The sequence below is a fragment of the Artemia franciscana genome, chromosome 17, assembly GCF_032884065.1.
Source record: "Artemia franciscana chromosome 17, ASM3288406v1, whole genome shotgun sequence".
NCBI lineage: Eukaryota > Metazoa > Arthropoda > Branchiopoda > Anostraca > Artemiidae > Artemia > Artemia franciscana.
Window position 1 is genome coordinate 34,443,050 of NC_088879.1, and position 16,030 is coordinate 34,459,079.

At 36.1% G+C, this 16,030-nt stretch overlaps 2 protein-coding genes across 5 annotated transcripts in view; both read left to right on the top strand.

The window, feature by feature from the left end:
* Window positions 1–16,030, top strand: part of LOC136038173 (protein OPI10 homolog) — a 466,996-nt gene that overhangs the window by 271,978 nt on the left and 178,988 nt on the right. The gene's annotated exons all lie outside the window — the stretch shown is intronic.
* The window catches only part of LOC136038171 (FERM domain-containing protein 4A-like), a 35,446-nt gene continuing 19,751 nt past the window's right edge, over window positions 336–16,030 (top strand). Inside the window, exons 1-2 of one of the 4 annotated variants that reach the window (XM_065721240.1) lie at window positions 336–459; window positions 9,678–9,754. The gene's annotated coding sequence lies outside the window, so the exon portion shown is untranslated. Of the gene's footprint in view, window positions 6,015–9,677; window positions 9,755–16,030 lie in introns of all 4 variants that reach the window. The other 3 variants (XM_065721242.1, XM_065721241.1, XM_065721243.1) reach the window with 3 other exon arrangements.

Consider the following 16,030-nt stretch of genomic DNA (forward strand, 5'->3'; position numbering starts at 1 on the left):
TTTAATTTCTGCAGATGTCAGCCCTTGGTTGATCGTGTTTTTCTTTTGTTTACATACGGAGCAGAACCAAAGTGACCCGAGCCTCCGAGTCATTTTTGTGAATAATTTGTATTCCGGCTCTGTCATTTCCAAGCATACGATGCATACCCAGGATTTGCATGAGTCGCAAAGCAATGCAAAATCGTCTTCTTGCAATTTAGAGTCACAACCTTTGCACTCATCAACACCTTTTTTGGGCGAATGTTTGGTCTTTTTTGGGCAACTGTATTAGACGATCCTTTATTTTTCTCCATAACTCTATCGTTGTTATAGTGACAACAGTGCGCAAGCGCTAATTTTGAAACAAATCGTACACGTGGGCTAATTAAAATAATGTTAAACCTTAAATAACAAGATTGACCTTAAAAATGCGAGTTAGCGTAATTCACCGCTCTATAGGGTCACTTATTAGCAAAACAGGTAAGCAGATTGATACTTATTTCCTCTGGTTTTTGGATTACACTTAGATAAGACAAGGAAACAGCGTTTCCCAACCATCAGCCAAAAAAAAATGTTTCAATTTTTTAAACATTTTTAAATGTTTAAATTTAAACGTTTAAAAATGTTTATAAAATGTTCAAAATTTGCATATTTTTTTTTTGGCTAAATGGCTTTCTCATAATTTTGATTGAATGATTTTGAGAAAAAAGAGCAGGGGAGGAAGCCTAGCTGCCCTCCGATTTTTTGGTTAATTAAAAAGGCAACTAGAACTTTTAATTTTTTACGAATCATTTTATTAGTAAAAGATATATGTAAGTTATAAATTAGCTAATGTAAAGAAGTTTTGTATTCTCATGTTTTCATTATATATATGAGGGGGTTTGCCCCCTTGTCAGTACCTCGCTCTTTACACTAAAGCTTAAATTTTGTCCCAATTCATTAAGAATGACCCCTGAATCACAAAGGCCATAGAATAAATAGTTGAAATTATTAAAAATACTTTAGCATAAAGAGCAGGGTATTAGGAGGAGGTGAGCCCCTCATATGGTAATAATTTATGTTCGTTTTAAGTTTTAATGCTACTCCTCACTTCCAGCTGAAAAAAAACTTTTTCATATTTATTTTTTCATTGTTTTTTTTTAAAATAATGCTAGTAAATCCTGTGCTCCCTTCATGGAAATTTTCTTCCACCATGACGAATTCCTCAATGGAAAGTTCCCCCAGCCTTTCCTCTTCTTCCCAACCCCTCTCCCCAACCAAAAAATCATCCTGAAAACGCCTGTACACTGGTACAGGTACATGCCTGTAAACCCAATAACCATTACTACATGTAAGCACTGGTCAAAGTTTGTAACTTGTAGCCCCTCCCACTTGGACTTTGGGGGAGTAAGTCTTCCCCAAAGACATAATTATAAGGTTTTTTGACTACTCTGAATAAAATGGCTCTCAGAATTTTGATCCATTGACTTTGGGAAAATAATTAGCGTGGGAGGGGGCTTAGGTGCCCTCAAATTTTTTTGGTCACTTAAAAAGGGTACTAGAACTTTTCATTTCCATTAGAATGAGCCCTCTTGCAACATTCTAGGACAGCTGGGTCAATACAATCACCCCTCAAAAAAAAACAACAAACAAATAAACATGCATCTGTGATCTGCCTTCTGGGAAAAAATACAAAATTCCACAGTTTTGTAGATAGGAGCTTGGAACTTCTACAGCAGGGTTCTCTAATACGCTGAATCTGATGGTGTGATTTTCGTTAAGATTTTATGGCTTTTAGGGGGCGTTTCCCCCTATTTTCTAAAATAATGCAAATTTTCTCAGGCTTGTAACTTTCAATGGGTAGGACCAAACTTGATGAAACTTATATATTTAAAATCAGCATTAAAACGCAATGTTTTTGGTGTAGCTATTGGTGTCAAAAATTCAATTTTTTAGAGTTTTGGTTACTATTGAGCTGGGTTGCTCCTTACTACAGTTCATTACCACAGACTGTTTGATATTGGTTTTGTTATGTACAGTGTTATTAATGATAATCTACATATGATTTAGGAATAAAACTTTTTAAATGAGTATTTTAAGCTTTTTAAGCCAATTTCTTGACTTCTGAATTACAAGCTTGATGTTAAAATCATGTAAAAACCATATAATGTTCATAAAACTTCGTTTTTTGTTGGCAAATTTGACTTTGATGTGGCTCAGAAATTAAATGTCGTAATATCGCCTTTGTTTGTCTCCTAACGAATAGCTCGTAGTTGTCCTTAACTTACCTTTTGTTGTCTTTTATTACTTGTTTTCATTCACAATTACTACCCGCAAACGAATACCCCACCCCTCCACCTTTTTTTCTGGTATGAATATGAAAAATATCTTTTGATGTTTTCAAAGAAAGATTTGGCACATCTATTCCCACATTGCATCTCTCTTGTTTCAACCCATGTAGGCTACCTGTTCATTGAATCAACTTTGATGAAGCAAAAACTGAAAAAAAGTTACGGGTGGCAGAGCACATAGGAAACATATAACTTGGGTTATTTATTTCAGTATGCAAAACTCAATAATGATTAAGTCAAATAATGAAGCCACTGTTATTGGACTTTTCAAATACTCTAAACAAAATGGATACAATTTTAACCAGATGAATTTGGAAAAAAGAGGACTCGGGAGGGAGCTGATTGCCCTCCAGTCAATTTTGAATCTTAGAAAGGTCCCTAGGAGCTTTAATTTCCAATCAAATGAAGCTCTTCCGAAGCTTCTACATGCCTTTTTGTACAAAGTGCCTTGATGGAAGCAAAAAATACATAAAGCCCACCTAGCCCCTTTTAGGGGAAGATATTGTGAAAAACTAATTTGTGTATATGTGTGCTTTAACCTGATCTGATTCCTGAACGGACTCGTCTTCTTATAACAATGAAAACAATCAAAACAAGATCATTACGAAGAGACATTTTGGAAATGATGTTGTTTGAGCAATACCTGTTTATTATGATATAAATATGTGAAATTTTAGCCCAAATGTACCTAAGCCACTCTGCGCATGGGTGTGGCGATTTTAATAGACAACAAGCAACATTTGAATGACAAAATAGGTTTGGTACTAAAACCTTTTTTACTAGCAATTGAGTTCAGATAATCTACTTGTAAATACTTGCAGCAAATACTGAGGGTGCGAATACAGAATCAAAACACACTATGTGTCTGCTGGTTATCAAAAACGCACCAACAATATCTCGGGAATGGCTAGCTTTTTGGATATGTTGATCATAAATATGATGGCAAAGGCCATAGGATGGCCTCCCCCTTTTTCTGAGCCACCCGAAACACTGATCAAAATATGAAATAGCCACACTGTTCAAAACAGTCTGTAGCCATGCCTCTGAAGATATCATATTCCAATATGCGTTGAGGAGGGAACAGCCCTTTTCATATACGGAGTAATTTCTGTTCGTTTTAAGTTTTAATGTGCATATTCTTTAAAAGTAGATATCATTGTAAAAATGGGGAGGGGGTGTGTTTAATTTTGAGTTTCTCATAAAAGACTAAGTAAGAGTATAAAGATGAACCTTTTGGGAAATGCTGAGGGGGATATTAAACTAGATCGAAAGATGCTTAGTGCATTCTGGTTATCAAATAGGTATTATAGTAATATTTTCGGAGTGGCAGGGCATTGACTTTATACTTTCATGACCAATATTATTACTACCAGAGGTGAATAAACAGCATTTCTTATTGGGGAACAAGAGGCGTCTGTATCTGGATTGTCAAGGGGCATGGGATATATAATATTTTTTCTCCTCATTATTGGGGGCATGTGTCCCCTAGCCCCCCATCCATAAAAAATCCCCTGTTTACTACTACTGTGGCTGCTGCTATGACTACTTGAGACAGCAACCATTTGCAACTTCAAACACGTATACCTCAAACGGGTAGTGAGACTAATTGTGGCTGCAAGAGCTGTTGGCTCACAGTTCTCAAAGAATGCCATTTGTTGCATTTTTTAGTGACTTTGTTGTATGTCGATTTGACACTTATTCATGATGCGAGAAATTCCTGTTTACTTAATAAAAACAGGTATTTGAGTGATATTTAGGTATCCCTAAATATCAGTAATCCCCTTAGTAATCCCCAAATAATTTCGTTTTAAAATTTGCTTAAAACGCTAGTAGAAATAGAAATACAACATAAATTGCATGCCCCTTAGGTATACGAGTTTTGCAAGTCTCAAAGAAATTCCAACTGGTTGGTAGATTGAACAGTTTAAGTTAAATCAACAAAATATTCCATAAAACTCAAATAAATACTCTCATCGTATTCTTCTAATTGCTCAAAATATCTTAAAACCCAAAAGATAACTTTGGTTTATCGTTTTTATCATTTGAGCAAATTTTTAAATTATCAAATTGTGATTCCCATGTAGGATTCCATCTCTAGAAGTCAGAGATTTCTAGAATCCTAGCATTTCTAGTTGTAGAAGTAAGATAGTGCAAAATTAAGGACAGTCTTAAGTAATCAACTATCTTTCTAGGTTACTACTATTTTCTAAGAAATAAATCCAGAATTCAAGTTCTTGTTGTATTCGTATTACAATATGTATATCCACTTGCCACACCCTTTACCCCATACCTTGGGCTCTACATGAATTCAGACATTTAGGGAAAAGGAAAAAAAGTGGTACTCAATAAATTGTGCTTCATAGAGAGCTAATCAGTAAAGTAATTTCTGCTGAAGAAAAATAATAAACTGCGGAAAAGAATCGTTATAAAAGGAAGAATCATTACGTTAGTAGGGTGTTATGGTTTTGAAATTTGTTTTGTCTCTCCTAAGTATTACAATCTAGTAAAGGAATACACAGTTACTCCTTGCATCTTAAATCGATTTCCTTGCACGTCTGTGTCTCCATTCAAAAAAAGACTATTCAAAAACGTTAACTAGGCTTTAGCGTCACGTCACACACATGGGTTGTGTGTTAGACGTAATCAGTAACTTTAAAACGACAATAATTTCAGTATGCTTTCCAAGACTAAATTAAAATGGATCTTTGTGTGAGGAGAAAGAGTTCGGGAGCAATCAAAGAGCTGTTGTTCTGCAGTTGCAACATCTGTGAAGTTCTATCCCTGTTTCTTATCTTCCTTCAGAGCAGCTTAACAATTTTTCCAAAATATTTCTCCTTTCGAAACTTGAAAATTCCAAGACATTTGTTCTGGCCATAGCACAACCTAAACTGCAGACTGGATGTCTTCTATCCCCTCCAATTGCAAAGATACAAAACTTCAACTTTTACAAGTTATCAACTTTTCTACCACAGAAAAGAAAAATCTACCTCTTGAAAAAAATTTATATCGCTTAAACCAACTAGACAAGAGACTAAACATACCCGAATTAAACCGAAGTAAACCGCATTTCCATTCGAAATTCCTTTTAGCTAAGTGCTCATTCAATCTGGACCTATATAAGTCTATATCTGAATTATAAAAACTAGATTAAAAGGACAAATAAAAGTATAATCAATTTATTTTTGCAGCAAAAAATACTAATTCAAAAAAAAAATACTGCTGTGTTTTGTTTGTGAGTTTCTTCTCCTTTTTGTGAAGCAAGCATCTCCTTTTCATGTGTACTGGTCTCAGTTTCGCGAGTAGTAATCTAGTAGTAGTCTTCTACGTGTAGCAAGTCTCAGCTTCTTAACAAGTCGTGGAAAGCCGCCAGGAAGTAAACTGTCTCAGCCGAAAGGGAAAAATGGGAAAGGAAAAACATTCCAAACTAGAAAGGTATCTTGGAGTGCATATTAACAAATAATTTAGTATCATCATTGAAAACTGAAAAGAAACTGCCCCTCCCCTGTGGTTTTGAAAAATATATTTAAATTAAACTGAATTTCTATTAAGCTGCCTTTAGATTATGCCCTGTAGTTGTGTTTAAATTCTTATATATAAACTCAACTTCCTTGACATAACCTGAAATAAGGCGACATGGACTGAACTTGCTAGGCCCTGGAACCATGATAAGCTGGAACCCTGGAAATAAAAGTCACAATTAAAAGGGTAAGTTTAAATTTTAATTTCATTCAACTTATTTATGTAGGTCTATTTGCTTTTATCAATGTGCTTTTCAATGTATTTGACGTATAATATTCTGATGAAATTCTGGTAAGCAAAGTAACAAGTTTTATGAACTTGAACTAACTGGAATAAGCAAAGGAGATCATATGCAGATTTATTTTTGAAAACTTATCTATATCCAAATAAATTCTAAGCTAGGGGTTGGCAGCTCAAGAACCGTGGGACACAGAGACCCATTTACTGATTTCAGGTGACTCCCCTTAGTTCCTAAAAAAGTAGAATGAATAAAAATAACTTTGCCAAGAGAGCACGACAGGTATAATTACAAGGCCTACGTAAAAGAAAAACCAGTTAAGTCTATTCTTCATAGACGTATAATCCTAATAACAAAAAAAAATTAATAAACAAAAGAATCATTCTGAAGTCAAAATCTTCGGTCAAAATCCACATTTTATAAGTTAATGCTGTCCGTTTTAAATGTTTTAATGCTGCTGGGAGATGCTGCGCTCCTAGAGGCACTGCTTCCCATTAAATCAAACAGTTCGTGGTAATGAACTGTAGTAAGGAGCGACCCGGCTCAATAGTAAACGAAACTCTAAAAAACTGAATTTTGATGTTAAAATATACATCAAAAGAATCAGATTTTCTCGCTGATTTTAAATATATAAGTTTCATCAAATTTTGATTTCTTTGTCATCAAAAGTTACGAGCCTGAAAAAATTTGCCTTATTTTAGAAAATAGGGGAAAACACCCCTTAAAAGTCACAGAATCTTAATGAAAATCACATCATCGCATTCTGCGTATCAGAGAACCCTATAGCGAAATTTTCAAGGTCCTATCTACAAAAATGTGGAATTTCGTATTTTTTGCCAGAAGACAAATAACGGGTGCGTGTTTATTTTTTATTTTTTATTTTTTTTTCCAGGGGTCATCGTATCGACCAAGTGGTCGATTGGGGCTTACTTTCAAATAGATTACAGTTGTCATTTAAAGCCGATCAAGAGAGCTTATGCGGGTAAAATGTTCAAAATTGTAGTCCCTGTTTTTATTGTTACAAGATAACGGATGAGACAAGCCAAAACAATTGCCTTAGTGTGCTTCACTATAATGTATGGTGTAGCATATTTACCTAAAATGAAAAAAGATTAATGAGAAAACAAAAATTAAATTTCAGTTTAAAAATGTAAACATAAATGATGAAAACAGTGAAACTTGACACATTTTGATTCGCTGTAATCAAAAATCCTAGACTTTGAGTTCTAGGTTCTGGAACTTGATACTTAGCTATAACTTATCTAGCCAAGCACCGAATTTTACTTATGAACAGTAGTTGTCGGGAGATTGATCTCTGGCCAGACAAATGTCTAGACGTGGGATTCTAGCTAGACATGCATGTGAACGCTGCTTAAGAGATGGAGTAAGAACATAAAATATGCACATGAAAACCCTCATTAGCTTCCCGGCATGTAGAAAATGTATTCAGTAAGTCTTAGACAATAAATGAATAAAAAAATCCAGGGCTAAAAGCAACAGAGACAATTAAAATTGCTTTTTATTAAAATGACAAATTACCATTATTGGCATAAACATACAAATAATACCTCAAAGTCTTTGGAGATAAAAAGTAACAGTTTTCCGCTGCCATAAAAGTTTAAGCTTAAAGCATATTATCAAAATATAGATACAAAATCAACCAAAGAGCTCAAAACTGGCCAAAGGATAAATGAAAAAAAAAGTAGAGAAAAAGAACATAACAAAATCAAGATTCTAAGCCAAAAACGAAATGAGTAGTCTCATGAGACGAAAAAATATTTAGTTACTTCTTTCTATTTATTAGCATTTGATATATTTCCAGAACTTTGGACCAAAAAAAGGTTTCGTAAAACCCAGAAATTTGGCACATTAGTAAACCGTTTGACCTCTCCACGATGCTGAAAATTACCATGTTTTCAATTGTATGCTTTCTTTGAATCAGAATAAATGTCACAATTTCAACTTAAAATTCAAGAAAATACCACATTTCTTGAACATAAGATACCATGAAGTATATTACTCAGCATCCATTACCAAAGTCGAAGAATAAGTTAAACATTTTATATTGGTTTTGGAGGCCTAAACGCTCATACCTAATCTTCTTGCTTTGAGGATTTTATATATATATATATATATAAAACGGTTAAAATGACACAAAAACCATAATTATGAAAATTAACTCCTTTTGTAAGCACCAATCATTTTGCCAGCCTTTCAAAATATCCCTTGATTCCCTATAATTCTAGCATGCAAACAAACCGATCAAATTTGATATGATCAGACATTGGGGGGAGTTTGGGGTGGGGGAACCTAAAATTATGGAAAACGCTTAGATTGGAGCGATCGGGATGGAGCTTGGTGGGAAAAATAAGAAGAATTCTTAGACACGTGATTTACATAATTGGAACGGATCAGCTCTATTGGGGGGGGAGGGTTAATTCTGAAAAATTAGATAAAAAGACGTATTTTTAACTTACGAAGGAGAGATCGGATCTTCATGAAACTTCATATTTAGAAGGACCTCGTAACTCAGATCTCTTATTATAAATCTCAACCGGATCCAGCGTCATTGGGGGGGGGCAGTTGGGGGGACCGGAAATCTAAGAAAATACTTAAAGCGGAGAGATCAGGATGAAACTGGATGGGAAGAATAAAAACCTGTCTAAGATACGTGACTGACATAGCCGTATCTGCTCTCTTTGGTGGAGTAGGGGGGGGGGGTAATTTTGAAAATTGAGGTATTTGTAACTTACGAAAGGGTGACCAGATCTTAATGAAATTTGATATTTAGAAGGATCTTGTGCTTTAAAGCTCTAATTTTAAATTCCGGCCAGATCCTGTGACATTGGGGGTACTTGGAGGGGGAAACCAGAATTCTTGGGAAACGTGAAAATTGGGGTATTTTTATCTTACGAATAGGTGATCGGATCTTAATGAAATTTGATATTTAGAAGGAATTCATGTCTCAGAGCTCTTATTTCAAATCCCGACCAGATCTTTTGACATTGGGGGGAGATGGAAAAAACTTGGAGTGGAGGAATCTGGATGAAGCTTGGCGGATAGAATAAGTAAATGTCCTTGATACTTAATTGACGTAACCGTACTGGATTCGCTCTTTTCGGGGGAGTTTGGGGGAGGGGCTCAGTGATTTGGGGAGTTTGGTGCTTCTGGACGTGCTAGGACGATGAAAATTGGTAGGCGTGTCAGGGAGCTGCACAAATTGACTTGATAAAGTCGTTTGCCCAGATTCGATCATCTGGGGGGCTAAAGGAAGGAGAAAAATCAGAAAAAATGAGGTATTTATAACATACGAGTGGGTGATCGGATCTTAATGAATTTTGATATTTAGAAGGACATCGTGACTCAGAGCTCTTATTTTATATCCTGACCGGCATTAAGCCTTTGATTTTCCTTTTTAAATCAATCTATTGATTCTTAGAATTTTGTTAGAGCTCATACCATATGATCTCTTGGCTCTTGTTTTCTATTTTAATTCTTTAAACTTGAATAGATATGAGTGTACTACGGTTTACATCTTGGTTAATGTTTTTTTTTTTTTTTTTTTTTTTTTTTTTTTTTTTTTTTTTTTTTTTTTTTTTATCTTGTTCTAGATATTTCTTTGGAACCAGCTTGAAAATCTTTATTTTAGAGACAATAAATTTTCCATTGAAGCTCATGATGTGAAAAAGTAAGTTGTATTTCAGTTCTTTGTTTTAAGTTGCATAGTTTTGGGGTACTTGATATGAACCTATTGGTTTCCTAAAATTATATGCGTTCTCTTTTCTTCCTCATCTTTTTACCTTTCCATCCTATGCATAACCTTTTGGTTTTATTGTTTCGTTTCTTTCTATCTTAGTTTATAACTTATTGATTTTTGCAAAACAGCGTCTTAATAGGTACACAAAGACTGAACCCTTAGATTGCGGCTCGTTAGATTTTTTCTGGGAGCCCGAAGGATTGCTTTGCCTTTCGGTACTTGTATATTATAGCGACCACACTCAAGAAGTGAAGTTAGGTTAATTATAATAAAATGTATCAAAATATGATGAAAATATAATACTTTAGTAACAAAATTATAGAAACTACAACAGAGAAATATGGAAAGCGGGAGAAGCCAGAAAGCATTATATTAAATACCTAACCAACTCTATACTCTACCTTGATTAGGTATATTAAATATTTAATTAAAATATGCCTGCATAGTAGTTAGTCTCACTCAGACTAAGCTGATTATCTCCAAGTGCACACAGAGAAACTGGTTTGCAACAGATCAAGAACAATAGTGTGGTCCCTATAATGCACATGCACCTGCTTTTCTACCGGAGGCGAACGGAATATTTAATTCCCATGCCCACCTTTTTCGGCTCCACGCATGTGATCTATTGCAAAAAGTGGTCTATTCCACGTAGTGGCCTACTCCAAAAACCCTAGGGCTTGATTTGGGCCTCATCTATGGTTTTTGTGTTTAGGTCTATTCTTGTTTTTAATAGGATTTATCGCCCCTCCTTTTTCTCTCCACGTACACATGCCTATTCCTTCGCCTGCTCTTTTCTATTTACTTTTTCTTCATTCTGGCATGCTATAATAATCTTTATGTAATAAACAACTATGAATTCCCATTCGTTTTTTTTTCTTGCACTTTTGCTAAGCAGTATAACCTCCTATTGTTTCTATCAATTGACGAAGAAAGCTAATGATTGTGAGGAATTGACTTATGTAACCTTAACCTTTAGTGAAATTCAAAAGAAGGCTAATAGGTTGTATTATTGCTGAGTCGCGGGAAAAAATTGTTCTTGACACCACTTGAAAGGTGAAAATAATTGTGCCTTGTAATTGTGCTAACTTATATTCATTCATGTCAAATCAAAATCGTGAACAATATCTATCTAGTGCAGTCCGACTGCTGCTACTGTCATTAACACATCATTGATCACCAAGCCACCTGAGGTCAACACAGCTCGTAGACTCCTTCCTTTTCAATTTATTCAAAGCTTCTCTCTTTAGCCTCTGTGATGTGGTTCTGATTTTCTTTCAGTTCTTTATTACGACCCCTTTCTGCCCTATCAAGCACAATTGGTTTTCATTTGACCCCAAATGGGTGGCCAAAAACTGTAATCCTTGGCTATCTTTCATTTATCACTCGTGAATCATGGTCTAACCATCTTAAGCTTTCTTTCAGTGCAGAAATTGTGATCCGACTCAAATATTTTGGAAAGCTTACGGTTTGATATATGGTTAGTTGAAATAGTATCTCAAGCTATCCCGACATAACTCCTTATGAATACATTCAACAAGTTTTACTAAGCCTTTCGAAACGTCCACTTTTCCATGCCATGCCTAAATATTGGCATAACCGTGGTTTCCAATATTCTAATGTTTAGTTCTTAGATCTGTATTTCCATTCTTCCTTGCTTTTTTCAACCGTGGATAAACACCTTGTACCTTGGCTAATCTTACTTACTTGTACTTGCGGTGGGAATCAAACTTTTCCATCGCGCCCGACACTTATGACCTTCTAGATCTGTTTGGACCATATAGTGGGGTGTTTTGACAGCTGCTTTGCAAGAGGGTGCCATTGGGCTGCCAATATATGAATGAACTTTTTGAACCCTCCAATAGGTTCAAGATCTGATTTCACCAGGCAAATACCTTCAAAAATTATTTCAAAAGAGTAAATTTATTTTCAGAAAATAAATTCGTTACTCTATTTTTCGACATAATTGCCAAGTTTGTTCGAACGCTTATCATACCTCTCAACCAATTAAAATACCCTCTTGATAAAAACTTGGCGCCTGCTTCGATAACCAATAATTCACTTCCGTTTCTCCGCCGTCGTCATCACTGTAACCCTTGCCACTGAGGGCGTTGTTCGAGGTGTAGAAACGGATAGTAATCACTTGGAGCAAGATCAGGACTCTAGGGTAGGTGTTCTAAAAGCTTCCCAGCTAAAACTGTACAACAAATTGCAGGTCTGACCTGCTGTGTGAGGTTTGCATTGTCATGAAGAAGGACAATTCCCTTTGTCAGAAAGCCACGTCTTTTGTTTTGAATCGCTCTACGTAGATTTCTGAGGGTTTGGCAGTGTGTTTCAGCATTGATAGTGGTTCCTCGTCGCATGAAGTTGACCAACGAAACGCAATGCCTATCCCAAAACACCGATGCCATGATTATGCACCGGGACAGAGTCTGTTCGGTCTTCACCTTTGCAGGAGAGTGAATGTGTCTTTAATACCACACTTTTTTCAAGCAGTAACAAAGAAAAGCTACTATTTAGCCGAGACACTATTCGGTCAATTTGAAATACATAATTAACAATACATAAACATCAAATTAATTTAAAATTAAGTTGACAGTCCTGCTTCCACGCTTGTTTGGTGGTGGAGACTCGCCGGTAGATTCTTGGCGCACGGTGCGTATCCATTGTTGAACACTTACCTTATCCGATCAAACTCCCACCAAAAGTAGCACTATCGTAATTTTTGCCGTATCGACGTTACTTTAATAAAAAGTTAATTGGAAATATACCTCTCAATTTAGTCCTGTTTTATGTTTTGACAAAAAGAAATGAACGTGGCAATGCATAAACCAGTTTCTGTCCAAGTATTATTTTTATGTTTACTCAATAAATTGTAATATTCTGCAAATTATTCGGGGGGGGGAGGGTTAACTGCATCCCTTTGCCTACCTCCTCCCGCCTCCCGAACGAAGCCTATGTATCCACTCGATCGATTTTCTCTTACTTAATATCACATCTTCACTCTCATTAATTTCCTCGTCTTAGGGGTGAGTCTGCTGAACGTTAATTCCGAACCCATTCTTGCACTCTGAACCCTCAAAGCCTTCACATAATTATTCATTTCGTCTACAATTTTATACAGGACACTGAGATCATCTGTCTAATCTGAGTTCGATAGAAAATTGCCTTCCTATTTCCCTGTTCCTTAGAACAAAGTCCATCAGAATAATCCTAATAATCAGATATAGGATCCGACCTTAAAAGGAGTAATATTATTCTCGTAATGCTTATCAATTTAGCTAGCGTTATTATGTACAAGGTGTGTTTTTTTTAATTAAGGTCTGTTTATTGTAGACACTAGTAGTTCGCAAGCACACAGAAAGAGCGCGTGCGTCGTGTACTAGCATGTCTCTGGAACAACTGTGCCAAGTTTCAGCTGTGTAGCTAACCTTGATGGTTCTTTCAAAATATTTAAAAATATCAATTCGCTCGCCGCGTGTGAGGTTCGCTCAGTGATACGGTTCTGCTGCAGAAATTCATCGACAGATTTGCGAAGTTTACGGTGATACTATTATAAGTGAAAGGAAAGTGAGTAAGTGGGTACAAAAATTCAAAGATGGCCGTTACAACGTCCATGATGAGGTCCACCCCTGTCGCCCTTCTTTGATTAAAGACAAATTGGTGGCATCAGTTTAAGTGAGAATTCGTGACAGCAGACGCTTCACCATAACTGGTCTGTCAAATGAATTTCCCGAGGTTTCGAGGTCAATGCTTTACTATATTGTTTCCTAAAATCTACAGTTTCTGCAACAGGGCTCCTGTTGGGTCCCGAAACCCTAGGAGAGGACCGCAAAAACCAAAGATTTGAGCGTGAAATGAAGTTCTTGACTCGTTATCGCCAAGAAAATGATGGCTTTTTGAGTCAGATCGCTACTGGAGACGAAACATGGGTTTTGCGCATCACGCCCGAATCAAAGCAGCACAGTGTGGAATAGAGACACTCACACTCTCCTGTATAGGTGAAGGCAAAACAGACTCATGTCATTACATCGGTGTTTTTGGATAAGTATTTGATTTCGTTGATCAACTTCATGCAATGAAGAACCACTATCAATACAGAAGCATACTGTCAAACCTTCAGAAAGTTACGTAGAGCGATTCAAAACAAAATATGTGGCATTCTGACAAAGGGAATTGTCCTTCCTCATGACAATGCAAGACCTCACACTGCAGGTCAGACCTGCAATTCATTGTACAGTTTTAGCTGGGAAGTTTTTAGACCACCCATCCTACAGTCCTGATTTTGCTCCAAGTGATTACTATCCGTTTCTACACCTCGAACAACGCCCTCAGTGGCAACGGTTACAGTGATGACGACGGCGGGAAAACGGAAGTGAACTATTGGTTATCGAAGCAGGCGCCAAGTTTTTTATCAAGAAGGTATTTTAAAATTGGTTGAGAGGTATGATAAGTGTTCGAACAAAATTGGCAATTATGTCGAAAAATAGAGTAACGAATTTATTTTCTGAAAATAAATTTACTCTTTTGAAATAATCTTTCGTTATGTATTTATGCTGAAACGGACGTTAATTAAAAAACACCACTCGTATATGCAAATCTTTTCTATTTGTTTTGTTTCTTTACTTCAAACTGTAGTTCGTTTTGGAACTGCAGTATTCTTTGTTTTTAATTTGAACAGGCTAACCTCTTTTCTTCTTTAAGCACTTTTACTCTGCAATGTAACATACATGTCGCTCCTTACTACAGTTCGTTACCACGAACTGTTGGATAAAAAATATATCTTTATTTACGAGGAAAGCGTTTAATGTAGCCTTTAGCCTTTTAGTGAACTTCAAGAGAAGGTTGATAGGTTGTTAGATTTTTATATCGCAGAAAAGAAAAAAACACTTGGTTATTGGCACCACTTGGAAGGTGATAATTATGGCTTAAATTACATTCATTTGCGACCCATTAAATTCATGGGTAGTATGAAAATTAATTTGATTCCTCTTTTTTGCAGTAAGTCTGTGTTTGTTTGTTTGTTGTTTTTTTCGTTTTTTTGAAAAATTTTGAAGTTTTAGTTTCAGAGATGACATTTCTCACAAATTGTTCTCTTCAAATTCGGTTTTTAGTGCCGCTCTGATACCAACACTGCTGAAGCACCAGACCGCCTAAGGTCAACGCAGTTGTGGATGCTCCTCCTCCACCCCAGTCGTTGCAATACTGTTCTCTTTACCTCTTCTCGTGAAGTTCCGATGTCCTTTAAATCCTTTAATACAACTTCCCATCTGTTTGTGGACGAACTGATTTTCATTTAACCCCGGATGATTGACTAAGAAGCATAATCGTGGCAGTCTGGGAAGGGAGAAAGAGAAAAACGAGGTTTCCTGATAGTTTGCATAAGAAGTGCCAAGAAATGTGGAAAAAAAAATTTGGATTGTTGTTTATTCTCGGGGGAGGGGAGGCTCCGAGCCCACTTGCCCACTCCCCATCATTCCTCCGTAAAACATGACACACCTATCTTCATCTCTCTTTGATTGTAGCCCTAGAATGTGAAATCAAACCATACTTTTTGTACTGTGTGTTGTTTGACATAAGGTCAGTTAAACAATTACCTAACGTTTCCTTAGACAATTCATGTAGAAAACATTTAAGATAGTGTTTATGATAGCTTTCGTAGTGCCCACTTCTAAGAACTCCACTTGACCGCTGTCATTATAGTGGTTTCCAGAATTCTGATTGAAGTTCAGAGCCATTACCAGATGTGTCAGATAATGTGTCATTACCAGAACTAAGTTTCAAATTCCAATAAAAATTTTCAAAATGAATCGTGTAATATTAGCTTAATAAATTTGTGAAAGCTTTTTGGTGAAAAATAACCTATTTGTATCTGGCCAGTCATGAACTTGACCCCCCCCCTCCGTTGAAGCTCGTAAAGGCAGTATTAACGGATCGTCATTCATTGAGACTGCGTTAACACGCATAGAAAATAAAAAGATAAATAGAAAATAAAAAAGTCTGGTAGCAATTTTGAAGTGTTTTGCGCCACGATTAAACTTAAAACTTAAACCAGTAGAAATTATCTATATATGAGGTGGGTTGCCTCATCCTCGACCCTTGCTCTTTAAGCTAAAGTTTTCAAGTTCTTTAGAAATAATTCTAATTAAAATTTACGGCCCCTGAGATTCAGGAGTAGGTCTTCGAGGATTCGGACGAAAAATCAAACTT